General features: G+C 39.6%; 1 pseudogene; it reads left to right on the top strand.

Moving 5' to 3' along the window:
* Positions 1 to 964: 964 nt before the first annotated feature.
* LOC127680248 (60S ribosomal protein L18-like) overlaps positions 965 to 26,009 on the top strand; it is a 28,870-nt pseudogene continuing 3,825 nt past the window's right edge.

Here is a 26,009-nt window from a genome sequence, read left to right as displayed (position 1 = left end):
TACAGAACAGTCACCACACTGTTCATAGTATGCATTTGAATTAATGTCAATATCAATAAGAAAGTAGAAGGCAGACACGTTCCAGGACCCAGAAGCCCCTCCCTTAAGGATTGCTATAACCATTCCTGCATGTACACAGGGGACCTGGACAAAGGCATGTGCTGCAGCATTGTTTAAAATAGAGAAGAATTAGAAGCAACATAAATGTCCATCTCTAGCAGAAAGGATATGCAAATGGCGCTTTATTCCGGTGATAGAATCCGCATGCAGTTGCCAAAATGAATGAGATCCATATGTATCAATGTGAATTTATCTTATAAACATTATTTTAAATGGAAAAAAGGACTGCAGAACAATGCAGGCAGTATGACAGCATCTAAGAAGTGTATTGGGGACACATGTAGATGGAGATGGAGTGAACCGATAAGCATGGGCCAGGACACATACCAAATCCATGAATGTGGCAGCTTGGAGAGGGATCTCTGAAGGGTCATGTAACATGCTTTCACTTTACCTGCACAGAGCTGCTTCTTCTGATCTAATACACAGTTCAAAACAAAGAAGACTCGCCTGACCTGCACTGTGGCTTTAACTGATCCTAGTAGAGCTTGGTATTCTGTGGACACACCAAGCATAGGGAGTTTAGACTCACAAAGGGGCTCAGACCACACAGCCCAGTACTTGATGGGAACTTCTGGCTTGGGTGTCTTTGTTAAGACATATGTATTGACCATGAACATATATGCATGCTGGGTTGTTTTTCAATAATTTTATTAACTGGGTCTCACTAGCTGAAAACACAATAGTTTCTGGATCCCAGGAGCCACTGTGAAGGAGAAAAACTTACTTTCATACAGAGGTTCTAGATAATGCTTCCCTCTTCATTTACAAAAGGTTCCTGCTTGTACGGACTACAACACTGTGAAGTACGGTGGAACGAAATGTCAAGGACAGCCTAGCGGGGATGGCGGTGGCAGCTGGGGTGCTCCTACCGTACCAGGATAAAGAACAGGATGTCTTCAAGATGTGAAGAGAGCACTCAGGATCATACAGTTCCAAACGTTGAAATGAACTCGGCCAGCTTTGTTCAACTGCAGGGACTGGTCTTTAATTTGCCCTGAAGATGACAGCTGAGTGTGATGGGCGCTCAGCATAGTGGCAAAGTGAGGTAGAGGGGTAGGAAAATTCCAATGGGCAATCTTGAGCCCAATGGGGTGTTTGGTTCTTAACAATTTCAATTTCCTACCTTGGGTATTATTCTATTTACTTCTCCTCTATCTTCCACTTTTTTTTGGGGGGGGGGAGAGGGGCACCTTGATTCATAATTCTGACATCCTAAAGGTGAAAGATGGACGGGCATTTTATTACCAAAAAGGTACTATTTTGCTGAGTGTCCATGGTGACCCCTTTCTTTGCTACTGGTTAGAGCTGGAAACAATTGACCGTTGGCTAGAGGGGATAATGAAAGGAAGAAAACCCAGTGGGAATAGTTTGGCCACTGATCTTATGAGAGTGGCTGTAGGAAGAAACATTTTGTATATGAAGGGATAAGAGTTTGATGATAGTGGAATGATAGGTGCTAGTGCATTTCTTCTTCACAGCCAGCCCTTGCTCAAGGTTGTCTGTGCCTTCCAGCTGCTGTGAGTCCTGGGCAGTCGGAACAGAAGCGTAAGCAACTCAGGCTTTAGAAACCTAGTAGTTGGGATGGGGAGATGGCTCAGAGGTCAAGAGAGCTTCCGGCTCTTGGAGACCCAGGTTTGATTCCTAACACACACATTTAGCACATGACTCCAGTTCCAGAGGAATCAGTGACCACTCCTGGCTTCTGTGAGCACCTGCACACATATGCATATGGACACACACACACACACACACACACACACACTGTAATAAAAAATACATCTTGATAATACTTGCAGTTAGGAAATAGAACACTTGCCATAGGTGAGCCAAAATATCATGGCAGCTGTTAGAGAACTATAGAAATGGTGATATAAGGTGGGGAGGATAGTCTTTGGCTCCATGGAGGGTAGTATGCTACCAAGGACAGTCCCTCCTGAGTTTTTTTCCCTACTGTGTGTACATAACCCATGACAGTGACAGATTGATAGATGGAATGGAGACATTGCTTTTAGTCTCCAAATCAATCGAGCATCTAGAACTTTCTATGAGCCTCTATAATAAGGGGATCCTGAAGAACTGTAAGACAGGATTTATGTGGAACTCTGTTTAGGTAAAGACGTCACTGCACGTAGGGACCCTCAAACAGGGATATGCACTTAGAGTGGTGATAGATGTTTTCAATAGTACTGCCTTGCTATGGATGGAACATTTTAGCAATGGCCAGCCCAGGGACCAGATCAGAGAAGACTAGGATCACCATTTGCACCCAGTGCCTCCTTTCTCTCTTCAAGAATGTGCAATGAAGCTTTGTTGGGGGATCCAGAAACTCTGTTAGGATAAAGAACAGAGGGAGTCAGACATGTTGTATTATGAAATATTTACCCAAAGCAATAGTGTTCACAAATTGGTGAAAATGTGAGCTTCCTCAGAGTGGAAGGTGAATGTAACTATATTCAATATTTAATCTGGTTAAACAGGGAGGATGATTGAGATAATTTTAATTTCAGCTGTAGGCTTCCCTGCTTCCTTTTAGGTGGAGAACCGATCACTTTCAGGAAACAGAGAAATTATATTTTATTTTCATATCTTAGTGCAGTGTGCAAATGTGTTACTTTAAAAAAAACAATGCTTATAATCTTATAGTTTGTGAGTAGCATGTGGATCTTTATGTTCATGGTTCTTTTTATGCATTTTGAGGATAACAGAGGGATGTATGGACACAAAGCATTTGTCAGGCCACAAGGCATTTCTGTCACTCCATTTTGCATGTCCCTCTGCATTTACCCACTGTGTCTTCCTCCCAAGACACCCACTGATCTGTTTTCAATTATTATGGGAAATGATGGTTTTCAGTTTACTGGAGTGAATCATAGGATCTGTGCTCTTTTTTTGTGTGTGTAATCTCTTTTGCTCACTAAGATTTTTAGCTTCATCCATGTTGCTGTGCATATTAATAGGTCATTTCTTTTAAATTCCTGAATAGTATTTACCTTGCTCTTACTAATGGATGCTTAGAATGTTTCCAGCTAAAACTATCACTACTAAAGTTGCTAGAACATTCTCTAAGATTTACTTATTTATTTACTTATTTATTTTAAGTTTATAGGTATGAGTGGCAACTTGAATGCATGCCTGATCACCACGTGTATTTCTGGTGTTTGGGAAGGACAGTAGGTGTTAGATCCCCTGGAACTGGAGATAGTTGTGAGCTGTCCTGCGGTGCTCAAAACCTATGCAGGTCCTCTGCAGGAACAGCAAATGCTCCTAACTGCTGAGCCCTCTCTCTGGCCCAGGAGTTGTTAGACCATTGTTGAAGACTGTTCGCTTCTGTTGAGTACACACCCTTATAAGGAGCCTGCCATTTTCCCAGGGAGGTTTCCCCACTTCATACTTTGGCATTAGTCTGTGAAGATCCCAGATGTTAATCGTCCTTACCAGTAATAGCTGTTAATTGTTTACTTCACAGGTGTCCTGGTGGGTATTCAGGGTCAGCTAGTGATTTGTATTCTCCTGATAGTGACTGATACCGAGCCAGTTCTCATGTCTTTTCTGGCTGTTTATATATCTCCCCTTGGTCACTGTCTACCTTGTTGCTTTACCCATTTCTGAACCAGTACAACTTGTGGGCTGTGGAAGCATGGACTTCAAATCTCCTTTGAAACAATCTACTTCAGGGAGTAGAGCTGACTGACAGTACCAGTTGCTGCTCCCAGCCAATGCCAGAGCCTAGTAGGAATACAAGTGGGACCTGTTTCTGCCGCACATGGTGCCTCTAAAGGATAGCTGTTGTTGAGGTCCTTCTATGCCAGAGACAGGCTCAGGTTGTTTTGTGGCCTGAAGTTTTTGCTCATCAGTCTTTCTTCCCTTTTGTTTTGTGTAGCAGTAGAGGAGGCCTTGTGGTCTGTTGTCTTTTTATTTTTTTAATCCATTGCATCCTCACAAGCTCTTTACTGAATGTAGCCTTTAAATAACATTTTGACACCTGAAAACACAGTTTGATTTTAAAAACTTATATTGACTTTTAAACGCTCTTTTCATATTCTGGATACAAATCTTTTTGTCAAAAGTCATAAAATAAATATTTTTCTCAATATGGTTTGTATGCTAATCTTCTAAATAATATTTTTTTTTTAATCTGGAAGCGTCACTCTTGATGGACTATAACTTACTAGCTTTGTCTTTGATCAGACTGTAAGTTTTCAATTCTAACTAATGATTGTATTGGCATGATGTTATCAAAATACTTCCTTGTTATTATTTAATGCTCATAGACTCAGTGTAATGTCTTAATGTTTTCATTTTGTTATTGGTTATCTCTTAAGTTACGATCCTATTTTCTCAATGTTTAGTATTGGCTTATTTGATCATTTTATCTATGGGGTTGCCAACTATCCTTTTAAAAGAATGAATGTTTGGATTTTAAAATGTTTCTCTATCATTTAACATACCTCATTTGTTTATCTTCTTTTTTCTTTCTTTTTTAATTTTTCGATTTAATTTTAATTTTTACTTATTCACTTTACATCCTGCTTACTGCCCTCTCCTAGTCACCCCTCTCACAATCTTTCCTCCATCCCCCCTACCCCTCTCCTCTGAGTGATGGGGCCCCCCTTGGCTATTCCCCACCATGTCCCTTCAAGTCTCTGTAGATGAGGCCAGACAAGGCAGCCCAGTTAGAAGAACACATCCCACATAATAGGCAACAGCTTTTGGGATAGCCCCCATTCCAGTTGAAGACCAAGCTGCATATCTGCTACATATGTGTGGGGAGGTCTAGGTCCAGCCCATGTGTACTCTTTGATTGGTGGTTCAGACTCTGAGAACCTCAAGGGCCCAGGTTAGTTCGTGCTGTTTGTCATCTTTCTTTTCTTTTTTCTTTTTTTCAACTCTTTGAATTTAACTTCTTGTATCTTAAGGTTAAAAACTTAGAGCTTTTTTTTTTTATTATTATTGAGTATCTTCTTCATTTACATTGCCAATGGTAAAACCTTTCCCAACTTCCCCCCTCCCAAAAGCCCCCTCCCCAACGATTCCCTACCCCTCCTCCCACCCCTGCCTCCATGTATATGCCCCTTTACCCGAAACAGTCCCACCTTCCCCCCCAGCTTCCCCCCCCCATCTGTTTCCCTTTGTTGTGGCCTCTATTGAGCCTTTACTTGACCAAAGACCACTCCTCCCACTAATGCCCAAAAAGGAATTCCTCTGCCACATTTTTGGCTGGAACTATGTATATCCCTTGGTTGATGGTTCAGTCCCTTGGAATCTTGGGGTGTCTGGGTGTCCGAAGTCATTATTCTTCCCATGGGGCTATATACCCTTTCAGCTCCTCTGAACCACCCTCCAGATCCTTTGTTGAGGACTCCAAGCTCAGTCCAATAGTTGGTTGCTAGTTTCTGCCTCTGAATTTGTAAGACTCTGGCAGGGTCCCTCTGGAGACAGCCATGACATGCTCCTTTTGGTACACACTTCACGTTGTAGTGTCGGGGTTTTGCTGACTATTTACTGAATGAATCCCCAGGTAGGGCACTCGCTGGGTGGCATTTACTTTAGACTCTGCTCCACAGTTGCCTCCCTGTTGCTCCTGTGAGCATTTTGTTCTCTTTCTCAGAGGAACCATAGCACCCTCACTTAAGTCCTCCTTCTTCTTGAGCTTACTGTGCTGGGTAAATTTTAACTTGTTTATTTTGAACTTTTGAACTAGCATCTGCTTATTAGTAACTGCATACCATGTGCATTCTTTTGTGACTGGGTTACCTCACTCAGGATGACACTTTCTAGTTCCATCCATTTGCCTAAGAATTTCATGAATCCATTGTTTTTAATAGTTGAATAGTACTCCATTGTGTATATATACCACAATTTCTGTATCCATTCCTCTGTTGAGGGGCATCTGGATTCTTTCTAGCTTCTGGCTATTATAAATAAGAAAAATGCAAATCGACCCATTCTTATCTCCTTGTACAAAGCTCAAGTCCAAGTGGATCAAAGATCTATACATAAAATCAGACACACTGAAGCTTATAGAGGAGAAAGTGGGGACAAACTTTGAACACATGGGCACAGGGGGAATGTTTCTGAACAGAACACGAATGGCTTATGCTCTAAGACCAAGAATCTACAAATGGGACCTCATAAAGCTGCAAAGCTTCTGTAAGGCAAAGGACATAGTCAATAGGACAAAATGGCAACCAACAAATTGGGAAAAGATCTTTACTAACCCTCCATCCGATAGAGGGCTAATATCCAACGTATACAAAGAACTCAAAAAGTTAGTCTCCAGAGAATTAAATAACCCTATTAAAAATGGGGTACAGAACTAAACAGGGAATTCTCAAATGAGGAAACTCAAATGGCTCTAAAGCACCTAAAGAAATGTTCAGCATCCTTAGTTATCAGGGAAATGCAAATCAAAACAACACTGAGATTCCACCTTACACCAGTCAGAATGGCTAAGATGAAAAACTCAGGGGACAGCAGATGCTGGAGAGGATGTGGGGAAAGAGGAACACTTCTCCATTGTTGATGGGATTGCAAGCTGGTAAAACCACTCTAGAAATCAGTTTGGCGATTCCTCAGAAAATTAATGCAAATTGATCCATTCTTATCTCCATGTACTAAATTTCACTCCAAGTGGATCAAGGACCTCCATTTAAAACCAGACACACTGAAACTAATAGAAAAGAAACTGGGGAAGACCTTGAGGACATGGGCACAGGGGAAAAGTTCCTGAACAGATCATCAATAGCTTATGCTCTAAGATCAAGAATTGACAAATAGGACCTCATAAAATTACAAAGTTTCTGTAAGGCAAAGGACACTGTTAAAAGGACAAAACGGCAACCATCAAATTGGGAAAGGATATTCATCAACCCTACATCTGAAAGAGGGCTAATATCCAATATATACAAAGAACTCAAGAAGTTAGACCCCAGGGAACCAAATAACCCTATTAAAAATGGGGTACAGATCTAAACAAAGAATTTTCACCTGAAGAAATTCAGATGACCGAGAAGCATCTTAAGAAGTGCTCAACATCATTAGTCATTAGGGAAATGCAGATCAAAACAACCCTGAGATTTCACCTTACACCAGTCAGAATGGCTAAGGTCAAAAACTCAGGAGACAGCAGGTGTTGGCGAGGATGTGGAGAAAGAGGAACACTCCTCCACTGCTGGTAGGGCTGTAAGATGGTACAACCACTTTGGAAATCAGTCTGGAGGTTCCTCAGAAAACTGGACATGAGACTTCCGGAGGACCCTGCTATACCTCTCCTGGGCATATACCCAAAGGATTCCCCGGCATGCAATAAAGACACATGCTCCATTATGTTCATAGCAGCCTTTTTTATAATAGCCAGAAGCTGGAAAGAACCCAGATGCCCCTCAAAGGAGGAATGGATACAGAAAATGTGGTATATTTACACAATGGAATACTACTCAGCAATTAGAAACAATGAATTCACAAAATTTTTAGGCAAATGGTTTGATCTGGAAAATATCATCCTAAGTGAGGTAACCCAATCACAAAAGAATACACATGGAATGCAATCTGTGATACGTGGATATTAATTAGCCCAGAAGCCCTGAATACCCAAGGCACAAATTGCATAACAAATGACTCCCATGAAGAAGTATGGAGAGGGTCCTGATCCTGGAAAGGATAGATCTAGCATTGGAAGGGAATATAAGGACAGAGAAAAAGGAGGGAGGTGATTGGAGAATGGATGGAGAGAAGAAGGTTTATGGGACATATGGGGAGGGGGGATCCGGGAAAGGGGAAATCATTTGGTATGTAAACAAAGAATATAGAAATTAAAAATATTAAAAAAAAAGAAAATTAGACATAGTACTACCTATGGACCCAGCTATACCACTCCTGGGCATATACCCAGAAAGTGCTCCTACATGTAATAAGGACACACATGCTCCACTATGTTCAGAGCTGCCTTATTTATAATAGCCAAAACTTGAGTTTTGATGTTTTGATTATCAACCTTTCTTATTTTCTAGTACGGGTGTTTAAAGCTGTCCCCCTCCTTCTGAGCGACATCATATCTGGATTCTGCAAGCTCTGTTTTGTTTTCCTTCTTGCTGAGCTCAACATGTGCTTTCTACTTTTCTGTAGAACTTCTTTAACTATAGATTATTTGTTTATTTAGACACTCATACATAGTGGCTGTCATAGTGTGATGAAACACCATGACCAAAAGCAAGTTGGAGAAGAAAGGGTTTATTTGGCTTACACTTCAACATCACAGCAGTTCATCACTGAAGGAAGTCAGGATAGGATCTCAAACAGGACAGGAACCTGGAGGCAGGAGCTGATGCTGATGCAGAGGCTGTGGAGGGGTGCTGCTCACTGGCTTTGCTCAGCCTATTTTCTTATAGAACCCAAGACCCAGTGATGACCTCATCCACGGCGGACTGGGCTCTCCTTTATCAATCACTAATTAAGAAAACATTTTCTTAATTGGGGTTTCCTACTATTAGATCAAGTTAGCTTGTCATAAGTTGACATAAAACTCTCCAGGACAGTGGGCTACCTCAAACTTGCTATATAGGCAATGATGACCTTGAACTCCACATTCTTCTTCCAGTACCCCACCAAGTCCTGAGATTACACCTGTGCAGCAGCATGCCTATGTCATCCAGTTCTAGGGATTGAACCCAGGATTCCTTGTGGGTTAGGGAAATGCTCTCCATCAGACTTTGTGGGTCATTTATTATAAGTATTATTTCATTCTCAAATACTTGGAGATTTCCAGTTATCTTTTCATTATTAATCTCTAATTTAATTATATTATATTTAGAGAATGACTACATGTCATTTCTCTTTAACTAAATATAGTTAAGGTTGATTTTATGTTGCAGTAGATGGTGTATCTTGATGAATAGTCTGTTTCTCGCTTGGAACATAATGTGTTGCAGTGACTAATTGAACTGCTGTAAAAATGTCTTATTTAAGTTCATTACTGGTGTATATATAAACAATATGTTCATTAGTTATCTATATATTCATACCATTGACTATTGATACAGACCTATTAAAATCTTCCACTATAATCTTGCACTTGCTTCTCCTCAATCATTTCTCATGCAGCATTAGGAAGTTGGTATCATGAGAATTATCATCTGGAATGCTTACATACTCTTGATTATTTTGATGATGGAGACTACCTTCCATGATACTGATGCAGGCATTCTATAAGAAGTTTTTTTATTAGTGTTTGTAGAGTTCCTATTTTTTCTACTTTTACTTTCAGGTATATTTATTTAAAATATGAACCTCACAGATATCATATAACTGGATCAAATGTTTTTATATGGTTCATTAATCTTTGCCTTTTAGTTGGGTATAATTGGCTTATGTGTGTTTAATTATGTATATGAATAATGTTAAATCTACTGTTTTATTTACTTTCCATTTGTATTGCCCCCATATCTTTCTTTTTTATTTTATTTTTTTTAATTTTCTATATTCTTTGTTTACATTTCAAATGATTTCCCCTTTCCTGGTTTGCTCCTCCCCATAAGTCCCTTGAGCCCTTTTCCCTCTGCCCATTCCCCAATCACCCCTCCCACTTCTCTGTTCTGATAATTCCCTACGTTGCTACATCAAACCTTTCCAGGACCAGGGCCTTCTCCTTCCTTCTTGTGAATCATTTGATATGTGAATTGTGTATTCAGAGCTTCTGGGCTAATATCCACTTATCAGTGACTACATTCTATGTGTGTTATGATTGGGTTACCTCACTTAGGATGATATTTTCCAGTTCCAACCATTTGCTTAAGAATTTCATGAATTCGTTGTTTTGCATTGTTGAGTAGTACTCCATTGTGTAAATATACCACATTTTCTGTATCCATTCCTCCACTGAGGGACATCTGGGTTCTTTCCAGCTTCTGGCTATTATAAATAAGGCTGCTATGAACATAGTGGAACATGTGTCCTTATTCCATGCTGCCCCCCCCCCCCATTTCTAACTTACTAGATCAGCCCCTTTAAACAATTCTATGGTAATTCATCTACTTACTTTAATTTATATTTTAATTACTTCCATTGTACCATTTCTCAGAAACAGAAAGAACCTTATACTGAGAATAGCAAGCTTTATTCTTTTTCCTTTTCATTATTGTCATATCTTTTACACCTACACATTCTTTAGAGCCTATAAAATGTTATTTTTAACCTTAAAATATTTTAAAGCAAGTAGGACAAAGGTATTTTAAAGCAAGTGGGAGTAGTGTTCCTTTACTTATGAGTATACTTAACACATATAAAGCATCTCTGTTTCTTCTTGTATGTCTGAATTTCAATGTGGTATAATCCTTTAAGCCTGAAGAACATTCTATTTCTTATAAGGGATATCTGCTGTCACCATGCTTTCTAGCTCTCATTTATTAAAAAATGTCTTTATCTCACCTTTGTTTTTGAAGAATATATATGTCTCTATACACACACACACACACACACACACACACACACAAACCTGTATCAAGCAGGTTTTTAAAATGCGTCTTCCAGCACTATAAAGATGCATATTCCTGGGTGGTGGTGGCGCATGCCTTTAATCTAAGCACTTAGGAGTCAGAGGCAGGCAGAATTCTATGAGTTCAAGGCTTGCCTAGTCTACAGAGTGAGTTCTAGGACAGCCAGGGTGCCATTACACAGAGAAATTGTCTCAAGAAACACAAACAAACAAACAAACACGCATATTCCTTTTTCACTGAGTCTGATATGAATTCTAAAGTAATTTTATTATTTTTAACTTATAAATATAATATTTTATTTGCCTTTGAGATTTCTTTGTTTTCTAGAAATTTTACTATTTTATATATGTATTTGTTTATGTGTGTATATGTATATGTTTTATGTGCATGTTTATTCAGTCTTTCAACTTACATTGTCATTTGCTCTTGGGAAAAAGTTACTATTAAAATTTATTTTTCTTTCCTTAGTTCTTTATTTTATCTATCCAGGCCTGCAACAGAACATATACTAAACCATTTTATGATTTCCTAAAGTCAGATGCAATTCATTTAATTTTTTATTTTAGTGTCTACTCCTCCATTCACTTCTTTAGTCTGCATGCTTTCTAGTTTGTGTCTTACGATTCTGATTTTCCTTCAATAGTGTTCAATGTAATATTAAGACCAGTTGTTAAATTTTTCAATTAAAATTTAGTTATGTACATATTCTACAATGTTTTGCTTCAGAATTTGCTTTTAACTCCTTTAAGAAATTCCATTTATTTGCTTGACTAACACTTCTCATCTGTTTATTCATTGTGTACATTATTTTTACAGTTTCAAATACATCTATAATTTTATTTAAAAATCTTTACCTCATAAGGGCCACATGTAATTTTTTTCTGTTTATTTCCCAGTATTCATTAATAGCTCATATCCTTTGGCATATCCACGATCCATAGTACACGGTAGACATCTCAGTCACTAAATAACCTGTGATAGTATTGCATTTATTGCGTTAAAGTAAGCTGAAACTCATCATTTACTTAGCAATCACTCAAAGTACAGAAATAAAGAATTTGGAAGTTAAGAAAAATTAGAAGAAAGCCATAAATTGTTCCAATAAGTGAAAAGTTGAAAGGTTCTAATAAGGAAAAAAGAAAGGAAAAAGAAAATATGAAAAATCTCATGCTGAGGTTGCCAAAACCTACATGGTCTTTTGCTGATCTCTTACTATGATTTCTCTAAGTGTATATGCATAGAATAACCCTGGTTTATAAAAGGTATAGCACTGTTTGCAATGTCAAGTACCCACTATAGGGTCAAGGCCTGAAGTACTGTGAATAAGGTATGTGTGTATAGGGAGATACATGTGCACACATGCACACACACGCACACACACACACATACATACACACACACCAATGCCTGTTGCACATTTGCATGTGGGAGAACACAAGGTGATGCTCCAAAGACATGTTCTCTGTTTTTCATCTAATTGAGCCCATCTGTAGAAAAAAAAATTAAACCTTATACTATGGGTTGGGTGAATTTTTTATTACTCCTCTATGATTGTGAGATTATCTCTAAATCCCCAATGGCTTTATGCAGAGCTCTCTCTCTGTCCTCTGTCCTCATTTCCTGGTATTTCATGTCCTCCTGTAACCCTCATGTCACGGATGCCCTCCATATGGTTTTCCACCTGTGGTTTTCTAGATGTCCTCCCCTAGATACTTCCATATTCTTCCTGCCTGCAGAGCTGCTATTTCTCCTTTCCCCATCTTTAGGAGAGCTATCCCACTCTCTCCATAAAACATTACTGGTTTTTTAATTAGAAATTAATTTTTCAGCCGGGCGGTGGTGGCGCACGCCTGTAATCCCAGCATTCTGGGAGGCAGAGGCAGGCGAATTTCTGAGTTCGAGGCCAGCCTGGTCTACAAGAGTGAGTTCCAGGACAGCTGGGGCTATACAGAGAAACCCTGTCTCGGGAAAAAAAAAGAAATTAATTTTTCCCTTATCTCACCTTCATCTACTTCCCTCATGCATTAGGATTTGTTTCTATGGCTCAATATTGCTCTTTCCCATTCTAATTATGGTATGAAATCACAGCAGGACTGTAACATGGACTGCTGTAGCACCATCACATTCACAGTCGTACTGGCACACAGTAGGCTCCCATGGAGTATTTGCTAGTTACATGAATGAATGGCTATATACATCAGTGAAGCGAGGCTGGATATCTCAATTTTTCTGATGATAACCCTCCTAACCTCAGGACAGTAGAGTCTAAAGACCAAGTCACACTCGAGTCATGCTGTCCAACATCCATTCTTTGTCTCCTGGCTGCAGATCTGAACTGTATTACTTCTCAAAGGCCATTAAGAAGCCTTCAGAGAAAGCACATGAAATTACCTCCAATGCTGGCTTGCAATAATGTCCTTTTGTTCTCAGATAGTCTCCAGTTGACAGCTATCAAGGTTGTTCTAATTTGTGTCAAACGGGCCATCTACAGGGAACATTTTGGAATGGGGAAGGTTCCGGAGATAGAAAAAAAAAGTAATGAATATAAAGTGTAAATGCCATAGTAAAGTAATAGAGACATACAATAACAGCAAGGGAAATTTGACCTTCTGGCCAGAAACTCGATCGTGAACCAATTGGAGAACTTGAGAAAATTGGATCAGCCTCAATAGTCACAGAGTAAACATGGGAAGTACAATCCAGTCTTATTAAACATAATGCACACTTAATGCATAATTTTATTGCAGCCAATTTCATGCTAGTGCTTTAAATGAAGCTGGGTTTTCTTCCACTGCACCAGTCCACTACCATTAGTGCCTCTTAAGAGAACAGCAAGGCCAGTAAACTGTCACTGGGTTGATCTCTTCCTCAGCCCATACTTTCTGCTTCATAGATTCACCCTGCTCCCACGGCTTGTACCGAGATCTTGTCTCCATCCAGCACAGGGCTTTTGAAGCACTATATTTTTTTGGCAAGTTGTTTGCATATGGGAACATGATAGCATTTCCATTTTATGTCAGCATGTAACACAGTGAACTTCTGCTTTGATGGGATGCTTGTCTGAATCCCAGACCCAGGAGTCGAGGTTCCTATTATCCATAAATTCACTCTGAGGTACGGGCAACATTTTCATGCCAGTGAGGAAGGAGAACAGAGCAGCAATGGAAGTCATAATATACATCATCTCTGAGTCTTCAGGCTTATTTTTTTCCTCTCAATATTAATTTTAGAAAATATACCCTCCAATTGTTCTGGTTGTCTTCCTCTGGAGTCTGGTCTTCATATGTCTACAGACAAATGGGATAAGGTGAGATCCCAAATAAAGATGAAAGAATCCGAGCCTAGTGCCTAACTTTAGAGTACTTATTCTGTTATTATCTTCATGTGTTTGCCTTTTTCCTGCCCCTCTCAGTCCCCATGCCTTCTATAAAGCTAGGGTCATAATCATCTGTGAGCAGATGCAGGCTGGCTGCGGAAGGGCTTTGTGAACCTGAGAGTGATTTGAGTTTATTATTGCAACTAAAGAAAAACAGCCAGTGTGATAGATGATGAGCAAACCAAATTCTGTCAAAGCCGTATTTTTTCCATAACTGGATAGACATTTGATTTCTAAAGACATCAAAATATGCACTGGATAGATACGTAATTCTTCCACAGAATTCTGAGTTCTCCTCTCTAAAATCAAAATACAAATCAAATTTTTCAAACAGAAACAAAATTCCTGAAAACGTTTTCTGTCTGCTGTGGGATGGGAGCAAATTAAAGCCCATGAAGGCATTCGTGACAGACGGGCTTCACAGATCTCCGGGGCTCTTTAAATCCCATACAAAGCTGCACTTTTTCCATTGAACAGCTCACTCCCCACAGGACTCCCTTGAAAGTACTGCTCTGCCAGAAGCCATGAAGAGTTCTGGTCCTGGGGTGTGTGGTAACCTCAGAAGGGGTGCTCCTGGGTGGCCACAGGAGATCCAGAAAGGAAATTACTCATCTGCATTCAGAATTCTGGATTCATTGGGATTTCAAAGAACGTCTATAGAGGGAAGGAACTTCTTCCAGAGGGGATGGGTAGGCAGCCAAGCCATAGTTTTCTATGGCTTTAAAACCTACCCATGTTGTAAAGAGACCAATGATTCAGTTGTCTGTCTTGTTAAGGCTATTGAAAAACATAAACAACATGAACAGATGCCACTCAACACAGGAAGGATAGAATTGGAGACTTTGTCACTGGGGAAAATAAACTAAATTTGGAGCAGTCAGAGTAGCCACAGGCTACAAAGTCCCTCTGCCTCTGATACAAACATCATCATCATCATCATCATCATCATCATCATCATCATCATTAATTTTAAATTCCAACTTATTTTTCTCAGATCCAAATGGGTTTAGAGACAGAGACTTGCATTATTTCTTGTAACTATGACAAAACATCCAAGCAAAATTACCTTAAAGGGAAAAGATATTTATCATTGTGCCTTTGGTTTGCATTTTTATATTTCTTTAAGGTGGGGATCTCATGTACCCCTGTTTAGGTTTGAACTCTTCATATAGCTGTGAATGACCTTGAATCTCTAATCTTCTTGCATCAACTGCCAGGACCACAAGATTGTGCCACCATATCTCACAAGAAAGGATTTCTTCTAATTCACGGTCAGAGGCTGGGTGGTTCCATCGATTTCAGTCTATGAGAAGAATATCATGCATGGTATGGAATACTTGCTAATTCACAGTGGCTCCTTTCATGATGGGTAGGAGGCAGAGAGAATAAGGGAAAAACAGAGACAGGAAAAAGGAAGAAAGAGAAAGAGAAAGAATGAGGGGCCATGGCCCAGATGATCAACTTCCTTGCTTAAGCCACACCCCAATAGCCTATTCAGCTAGGAACTCATCGGGTATTAGTTCACTAATGAAGTTAATACCTTCATGATCTAATTTCCACAAGGCTTTTCAGCTGGCAACTATATCTTTGATACATGAGCCTTTGGGCCATTTGCATTCAAATCGTGAGACTCATAGGTTGTCCAGCAATAGATATCAGTTAAGCCCAGGATATGATTGACTGGCCCTGTGCCAAAAATCAGGAATGTAGAGATGCTGCTATACTTAAGAATTTGAACTCTATCCAGATGTGAAGTAGCATTATAAAAGATAAAGCACAATGCAAGCGTCGAAATGAGATGTAATTCAGTCAGAAGAGCTCAGAAGACAGGAAGGTCACTATAGCCCACTGAAAGTATATTTTATCCTATTTCAAGATTAGTTGTGATTATTTTGTTTTAAGGTGATGATAATCTTTGAAATCTTTTTCAGATCTGAACTGCAATTTAAAAACGCCTGTCCAGCACATTCTATGTTGTCTTGGATACATGAGCTATCTACCCAAATGTATATTATCTGTGGTTCAGAAGCTAGTGCTGAGTATGCTGGTAATGATACTATAGCTGATGAGGGCAGTATAAGATAACTCCACTCCCACTCTGGTCATCTTGTGGTGAATGAAAGGACCCATAGAATATGGAATTGTAATGACCCTAATCATCATTGGCAAGACGTCAACTTATCTGGTTACTCTTGTTATGTTTTTGTATTCTTGGATCACTGTTCTGGTTACTTTACTTTCCTCCTCTTCACCCCTGATCACAGTTTCCATTCCTTTTCCTTCATACTTCTAAATCAAGATATAATTCACATAGCATATTGTCTTAGTTAGGGTTTTACTGCTATGAACAGACACCATGACCAATGCAAGTTCTTATAAAAGACGGCATTAAATTGGGGCTGACTTACAGGTTCAGAGGTTCAGTCCATTATCAAGGCAGAAGCATGGCAGCATCCAGGAAGGCATGGTGCAGGAGGAGCTGAGGGTTCTGCATCTTTATCCAAAGGAAGTCAGGAACAGACTGGGCATGCTCAGGTATCTAGGAGGAAGATTTCCAAGTCCATCCCTACTGCGACACACTTCCTCCAACAAAGCACATCTAATAGTGCCATACCCTGGGATGAGCATATACAAACCATTACACATATGAATGGTATATGAAACCACTTTAAGGTATATACCTTAGTGGGTTTAATAGATACTCGAAATTGCACAACTGGAACCATTAGCTTTATTTAATTCCAGAACTTTTTTCCTCGTGGGCCCTTCTCTTCCTCCAAAGTATGTATGATTTAGCGATCACACTCTATACACTCCATTATTATCTAGTCCTAGAGATTCATGAATCTATATTGTCTCTATGCATTTGCTTATTCCATATATTTGTACAACTAGAGTAATATTTTTTTAGTTTCTTTCTCTTGGTGTAAAACACACTGACAAAGGCAAATTAAGGGGTAAAAGAATTTATTTTAGCTTAGTTTATTTTAGGTTATAGTCTGTCATGGTAGGGAAGTCAAGGTATCAGAAGCTTGTGGGAATGAATTGGATTTTATGCACAGTCAAAAAGAGATAACAATATATGCAAGCATGCTAGTACTCACTTGACTTTCCTTTATGTTTTCATGGCTTTTGGTTTTTTGGTTTTTTTGTGACAGGATTTCTCTGTATAGCCCTGGATGTCCTGCAATACACTGGGAAGACCACTCTGTCCTTGAACTCAGAGATTTACCTGCCTCTGCCTCTCTAGTGCTGGGATTAAATGCATGATCCACCACAATAAGCTCAGCTGACTTTTTCTGCACTTGCCCCTACTTAGGGAATGGTGCCACTGATAGTGAACAGATCTTTCCATCTTATCTAATGTAATCAACAAATCCCTATAGATTCAGAGGCCTATTTTCCATGTGATTCTATGTTTTGTCAAGTTGAAATTTAACAGTAATCATCACAAATATAATACATGAAATTATCTGTGTAGTTGTTACTAAGTGTGATTTTCTTAAAGTTCACCTATGTAGTAGTATGAATGAGTATTTACTGTCTTCATGTGGTTAAATAACATAGTCCATTTGTGTTATCTATTCATCAGTTGATAGTCTTGGGGGTTGCTTCTACGTTAGGCTGTTTCTAGTCATTATATCTGTTGTATAGCTGTTCCCTCTGCATTGAAACAAAACGGTAAGGAAGTAAACAAAGCTTAGGAGTCTCAGGAAGCTCCAGATACTTATTAGATTCACATGGCCACTCCCCAAAGTTTTATGGACAATAGCAACTGTTGTGTAGAGAGAAGACACTCTCTGATTGGACAGACTGTTCCAGTGATGTACTTTTCAAGATTTGCTACCCATTATGGGGTAATATTTTTGGTGATGCAGTTGTCTTTGAGTCATCCATATACCCATAACCATCTCCTCTCTCATGTTCCTGTGAACAACCCTGATAAACTCACTGGCTCACTAAGCTAAACGTGGTTGGAATCATTTCTTTGGTTTGTGGTTCAGATCTCCCCCAGAAAAGTCACACAAAGCAGGAAGGTGATTTCTCCATAGACAGCATCAATGATCAAAGAAGACAGATACTTACAAACTAAACAACCTGCTCACCATCTGGATGAAATCTACAAGTAGAGTGTTATTTTACTTGTTCATTTTAATATTATGATTTTGAAAACTTTTATCTCTTAAAATTGTCTTTCTATCATTTTATACAAAAATTAATGAGAAAAAAGGTATAGACAAGACTCCACCTGTTCTGTATGGCCGTCATTCCAAGATATTCTGGAAGGAAGATGCCTGCAAGAAGCAAGAAAATTCTGTGTTGCTGATTATGTATAGTTTATCCATCTTCCTATCTTCCAGAAGAACACAGTTATCAAACTTTGTTAACCAAATGCCAGCTTCCTTGTTCCATCATCCTAGATGGCAGATTATCTTTCTCCAGAGCCTTTGGGTGAGGGTATATATATTAATCACAATCTATAGGGAAAGAGTAGTCTTCAACAAATTTTCAAATATGTTGACAAATATAGTCAGACATACATGCTTTTAAAGAGATGAAGAGATGAAAGTCTCTAGACATTGGGGTGGGGAAGATTTTAAGGATCTTAAAGAAAAACTAATCATGATTTCACAGGATGATACTCTGAGCTGGAGAAGCAAGAAGGAAAGATGAAGTAATTCTCAAACTGTTTCAGTAGAATTCCGTGGAAGAGCCTGAGAGTAAAGAAGTAAAGCAAGACAAAAGAAAGAACTTGAACCAAAGAAAGCATGAGGAGCCATTGCAGAGACAGTCTGTCTATTCGTGCTCAAAGTGCTGGACAGCAAAAAGGTCAGAAGTGCAGAGTTGGTGAAGATCTTTTCCCAATTTGTTGGTTGCCGTTTTGTCCTTTTGACAGTGTCCTTTGCCTTACAGAAACTTTGTAATTTTATGAGATCCCATTTGTCAATTCTTGATCTTAGAGCATAAGCTATTGGTGTTCTGTTCAGGAACTTTGCCCCTGTGCCTATGTCCTCAAGGGTTTTCCCCAGTTTCTTTTCTATTAGTTTCAGTGTTACTGGTTTTATGTGGAGATCCTTGATCCACTTGGAGTTGAGCTTACTACAAGCAGATAAGAATGGATCAATTCGCATTCTCCTACATGCTGACCTCCAGTTGAGCCATCACCATTTGTTGAAAAGGCTATCTTTTTTCCACTCGTTGTTTTCAGCCTCTTTGTCAAAGATCAAGTGACCATAGGTGTGTGGATTCATTTCTGGATCTTCAATTCTATTCCATAGGTCCACTTGCCTGTCCCTGTGCCAATACCATGCAGTTTTTAACACTATTGCTCAGTAGTATTGCTTGAGGTCTGGGATACTAATACCCGCAGAAGTTCTTTTACTGTTGAGAATAGTTTTAGCTATCTTGTGTTTTTTGTTATTCCAGATAAATTTTAGAATTGCTTTTTCCAATTCTGTGAAGAACTGAGTTGGGATTTTGATGGGGATTGCATTGAATCTGTATATTGCTTTTGGCAAGATGGCCATTTTAACTATATTAATCCTGCCAATCCACGAGCATGGCAGATTTTTCCATTTTCTGAGGTCTTCTTCAATTTCCTTCTTCAGAGACCTGAAGTTCTTGATGTAAAGATCTTTCAGTTGTTTGGTAGGAGTCACACCAAGATACCTTATATTGTTTGTGGCTATTGTGAAGGGTGTCATTTCCCTAACTTCTTTCTCAGCCTGCTTATCCTTTGAGTATAGGAAGGCAACTGGTTTGCTTGAGTTGATTTTATAACCTTCCACTTTTCTGAAGTTGTTTATCAGCTGTAGGAGTTCTCTGGTAGAGTTGTTTGGGTCACTTAAGTATACTGTCATGTCACGATAGAGGGCTAATATCCAATATATACAAAGAACTCAAGAAGGTAGACCCCAGGGAACCAAATGACCCTATTAAAAATGGGGTACAGACCTAAACAAAGAATTTTCACCTGAAGAAATTCGAATAGCCGAGAAGCACCTTAAGAAATGCTCAACATCATTAGCTATTAGGGAAATGCAAATCAAAAGAACCCTGAGATTTCACCTCACACCAGTCAGAATAGCTAAGGTTAAAAACTCAGGAGACAGCAGGTGTTGGGGAGGATGTGGAGAAAGAGGAACACTCCTTCACTGCTGGTGGGATTGTAAGATGGTACAACCACTATGGAAATCAGTCTGGCGGTTCCTAAGAAAACTGGGCATGACACTGCCAGAGGACCCTGCTATACCTCTCTTGGGCATATATCCAGAGGATTCCCCAGCATGCAATAAGGACACATGCTCCACTATGTTCATAGCAGCCTTATTTATAATAGCCAGAAGCTGGAAAGAACCCAGTTATCCCTCAATCGAGGAATGGATACAGAAAATGTGGTATATATACACAATGGAATACTATTCAGCAATTAAAAACAATGAATTCATGAATTTTTTAGGCAAATGGATGGAACTGGAAAATATCATCCTAAGCGAGGTAACACAATCACAAAAGAATACACATGGAATGCAGTCATTGATAAGTGGATATTAATCAGCCCTGAATCTCTGAATACTGAAGATACAATTAGCATATCAAATTATTCCCATGAAGAAGGAAGACGAGGGCCCTAATCCTGGAAAGGCTTGATCCAGCATAGTAAGGGAGTATCAGGAGAGAGAAAAGGGAGTGGGAAAGACAGGAGAATGGATGGAGAGAAGAGGACTTATGGAACATAGGGGGGGGGGACTGGGAAAGGGAAGGCTTCTAGAATGCAAACAAAGAATATAGAAAATAAATAAAAAAAATTAAAAAAAAAAACAAAGGTCAGAAGTGGCTAATAAGTATGATTGGAGGGAGGCACGGCTTAGCCATGGTAGCCACGATAGTTCACATCATGTTTCCGTTTTTGCACCCTTGCTCTGTGTTACTTTTTTATATCTGTGGCAAAACACCATGGTCAAAGCAATGTGTAGAAGGAAGAATTCATTTGGGGATTAGGGTTCCAGAGGGTTAGTGTCTATAATGACAGGGACTGCATGACAGAAAGTAGCAGACATGGCAGCTAGACATGAAATCTGAGAGCTCTGGGCTCTTATCTCAACCACAAACAAGAAGCAGAGAGAACAGACTGGTTAGTACATGGCTTTGAAACCTCAAATGTCACCTCCAGTGACATATTTCCTCCAGCAAGGCCATACCTTGTAATCCTCCCCAAACAGTGCCATCAACTGAGGACCAAGTCTTTGAATGCCAGATCCCATGGGGACATCACTCACATCACCTCTCTTGCACATGCGTCTGTCACTGTATGTTTAGGGTTCCTCTACTGTCTTTTAAATTTCTTCACTCAAGACTAGGAACCGTTTAAGCTCCAAACCTTATGTTCATACATCCTATATTTCATCTATAACACTTCAGCAATTAGCAAATCCTTTTTGGCAACTTCCTTTCCTGGCTCTCCATTCTCTTTCTTCATCTATGATTTTTCATCCTCTGAGATCAGGATTTTGATATGTCTTATAATTTGCTCATGTTGTATATGAGTTTTCAAAATTTGTCTAATAATGAACATTTATTTTAAAAACCCCAAACAAGCAAACAAGCAAACAAACAAAAAATGATGTTCCGCCTTCAACTTAGACTGTTAGTGCACATTCTAAGTTGGCGTTCCAGGCTCAGCTACTTTTCCTATCTACCCTTCCCCGTCCTGGGGGCCTTTTTTTGTAATGAATGCAAGCACCACTCTGTAATGCATTCAGTGACTTTCATTGTTCAAGGATGAGTCCTGATGACAAGACTCCATTGCTGTCTCTCTTTCTCTTTATAAAGCTATTAATATGTTTATTTGACATGCCAAATCCTGAGTTTCACACATGTATATCACTGACTTCATCCATTTTCGCTCCTCTAGTATCCTCACTTGCCCCATCCCCAGTCCTCAACCTTCCCCCAACAGTCTCCTTTTGCTTCACACATGCACATTTATTTATATGTACATGTTTATATTTTTATTCTTCTCTCATATATTACATCATGACCACACTTTCCTTTTCCTCTTCTCCCAGTCTCTACTCCCACTCCTTCACTCCCCTCAAGATCCACTTCTCTGTTTCCCTTCAGACCTCCCAACCAAAAATGCCACATCAAATTGCAGTGAGACTTAGCTCATACCCTTATATTAGGGTTGGATGAAAAGGATCCCAAAAGTAGGCAAAAGACTCAGAGACAGCCCCCGCTCCCACTGCTAGGTGTCCCAGAAGAGCACCAAGTCACACAGCCATAACACACATGCAGAGGACCTAGCTCAGATCCATACGGGCTCCCTGATTGTCAGTTCAGTCTCCATGAACCCTAATGAGCCATAGTTAGTTGATTCTGTCTGCTGTGTTTTGTGGGTTCCTGGCCTTCCCTGGCTCACATTATCCTTCCACAGGATCCCCATATCTCCATCTATGTTTGGCTATGGGATTCTGCTTCTGTTCCTACAAACTGCTGGATGAAACTTCTCTGATGACGATTATGCCAGGCTTCAGTCTACACAGTAGAGTATCACTAAGAATCATTTCACTGACTCTTTTTGCTGGTTGGTTTTGGCTCTATCTTAGGTCTTTGGGCTATTCAACCTCTGGTTCCTGGTCTCCCAGGTGGTGTCAGGCAAGGGCTCCCTCTTCCAGCATGGATCTCAAATTGGACCAGTCATTAGTTGGCCACCCCCACAACTCCTGCTCCACCTTTACCCTAGAACATCTTGCAGGTACGACAAACTGTAGCTCAAAGGTTTGGGCCTGGATTAGTGTCACATTTCCTCCACTGGAAGCCTTGCCTGGTCACAGAAAATGGTTTGTTCAGGTTCCATGTCCCCTGTTACTTCAAGTCTGAGCTGTGGTCACTGTTGTAGATTTCTAGGAGTTTCCATTGTGCTAGATTTCTACCTCATCCTAGAAATGCACCCCCCTCCTAGTTCCAGCCGTCTCTCCCAGTATTCTTTCCCTCCATGCCCCCAACTGTTCCCATCCCCACTCACCCTCAGTTCACCCTCAAAATCTATTCTGTTTCCCATTCCCAGGGAGATCCATGCATCCTCCCCTAATCCTCCCTTGTTACTTAGCCTCTCTAGGTCTGTGGATTGTAGCATGATTATCTTTTACTTTATAGCTAATATTCACTTGTGAGTAGAGTAAATGTGTGTATATATATTTTAAATCAAAGTTCTTCATATGAGAAGAAACATGCAGTATTTTTTATCCTGAACATGGTTTATTTTGCTTAACATGATGCTCTCCAGTTATGTTTCTCAGAAATGTCATGATTGAACAAAACTTCAATGTAGAGAGACATGCCACATTTTTATTATCTGTTCCTTTGTTGATGGACATTTACACTTATTTCATATTTTAGCTATAGGGGATAGAAATATAAAAAACACAGATGTGAGATATCTCTGTGGCATGCTAATCTCAATTTCTTTAGGTCTATATTGATGAGCAATCTACACTGGATTTATAACCATTGTACATTGAATTTTTTGGGCCTCTGTGTTTTACGTCTTATGTTTCCTAGGGCTCAAGCTTTATTGCTGCCTGTAGTTTGGGATACTTCCTGTCATTTCTTTTCTCCTTCCCTAGTTGTCTGATCGCTAATGAATAACACTTTTTTATTGGATATTTTCTTTATTTACATTTCAAATATTATCCCCTTTCCTCCTTTCCCTCCAAAAATCTCCTTCCCATTCCCCCTCCCCCTGCTCACCAATCCACTCACTCCTGCTTCTCTGTCTTGGCATTTCCCTACACTGGGGTATCAAGTCTTCACAGGACCAAAAACTACTCCTCCCTTTGATGTCCAACAATGCCATCCTCTGCTACATATGGTGCTGGAGCCATGGGTCCCTCCATATGTATTCTTTGGTTGGTGGTTTAGTCCCTGGGAGCTCTGGGGGTACTGGGTGGTTCATATTACTGTTCGTCCTATGGAGCTGTAAACTTCTTCAACTCCCTGGGTCCATTCTCTAGGTCCTCCATTGGGGACCCTTTGTTCAGTCCAATGGTTAACTGACAGTATCCACTTATGCATTTGTAGGGCACTGGCAGAGCCTCTCAGGAGAGAGTTATACCAGGCTCCTGTCAGCAAGCACTTGTTGGCATCCACAATAGTTTGAATTTAGTAACTGTATATGGTATGGATCCCCTGGTAGGGCAGTCTCTGGATGGTATTTCCTTCAGTCTCTGCTCCACACTTGGTCTCTGTATCTCCTCCCACGGGTATTTTGTTCCACCTTCTAAGAAGGACCCGAGTATCCACACTTTGGTCTTCCTTCTTCTTTAGCTTTGTGTGGTCTGTGAATTGTATCTTGGGTATTCCAAGCTTCTGGGATAATATCCACTTCTCAATGAGTGCATACCATGTGTGTTCTTTGGTGGCTGGGTTACCTCACTCAGGATGATATTTTCTAGTTCCAGCCATTTGCCTAAGAATTTCATGAATTCAATGTTTTTTAATAGCTGAGTTGTACTTCATTGTGAAAATATACCACATTTTCTGCATCCATTCCTCTGTTGAGGGACATCTGGGTTCTTTCCAGCTTCTGGTTATTACAATAAGGCTGCATTGTGGAGTATGTGTCCTTATTACATGCTGAAGAATATTCTGGGTATATGCCTAGGAGAGTTAGAGCTAAGTCCTATTTTCTGAGGAACTGCCAAACTGATTTCCAGGGCCACTCCTCTGTTCTTTTTGGACATCATTTAATATGTGGATTATTTCTTGGGTATTCCAAGTTTCTAGATTATTATCCACTTATCAGTGAGTGCATACCATGACTGATCTTTTGAGACTGGGTTACCTCACTTAGTATGATGTTCTCCAGCTCCATCCATTTGTCTACGAATTTCATGAATTCATTGTTTCTAATAGCTGAATAGTACTCCATTGTGTAAATATACCACATTTTTTTGTATCCATTCCTCTGTTGAGGGACACCTGGGTTGTTTCCAGCTTCTGGCTACTACAAATACCTTTGTGTGATCTTGATACTACTGTACTCTCCTATTTTCTTTTCTATTAGTTTCAGTGTATCTGGTTTTATGTGGAGGTCTTTGATCTACTTGGACTTGAGTTTTGTACAAGGAGATAAAAATGCATCCATTTGCATTCTTTTATACTCTGACTTCAAGTTAAACAAGCACCATTTGCTTAAGTTGCTGTCTTTTCCCCACTGTATGATTTTAGCTCCTTTGTTAAAAATCAAGTGTTCATTGGTGTGTGGGTTCATTTCTGGGTCTTCAATTCTATTCCACTACCTGCCTGTCACTATACCAGTACCATGCAGTTTTTACCATGATTGCTTTGTAGTATGGTTTGAGTACAGGGACGATGAACTTCTGCCAGAAGTTCTTTTACTGTTGAGAACAGTTTTAGCTATCCTGGGTTTTTTGTTATTCCAGATGAATTTGCAAATTGCCCTGTCTAACTCTATGAAGAACTGATTTGGAATTTTGATGGGGATTGCATTGAATCTGTAGATTGCTTTGGGCAATATGGTCATTTTTCTAAATTAATCCTGCCAATCCAAGAGCATGGGAGATCTTTCCATCTTCTGAAATCCTCAATTTCTTCTTCAGAGACTTCTCTGAAGAAGTTCTGAAGAAATGGTTTCTCTTCATTGAGTTTGATGTTGACTACTGGTTTGCTGTATATTGCTTTTACTATGTTTAGGTATGGGTCTTGAATTCCTAATCTTTCCAAGACATTTAACATGAAGGGATATTGAATGTTGTCAAATGCTTTTCCAGCATCTAATGAAATGATGATGTGGTTTTTTTCTTTGTGTTTGTTTATGTAGTGGATTACATTGATAGATTTCTGTATATTGAACTATCCCTGAATCCTTGGGATGAAGCCTACATGATCATAGTGAATGATCATTTTGATGTGTTCTTGGATTCAGTTTGTAAGAATTTTATTGAGTATTTTTGCATCAGTATTCATAAGGGAAATTGGTCTGAAGTTCTCTTTCT

Source organism: Apodemus sylvaticus, chromosome 3 (genome assembly GCF_947179515.1).
Source record: "Apodemus sylvaticus chromosome 3, mApoSyl1.1, whole genome shotgun sequence".
NCBI lineage: Eukaryota > Metazoa > Chordata > Mammalia > Rodentia > Muridae > Apodemus > Apodemus sylvaticus.
This window is presented reverse-complemented; position numbering and strand designations above follow the sequence as displayed.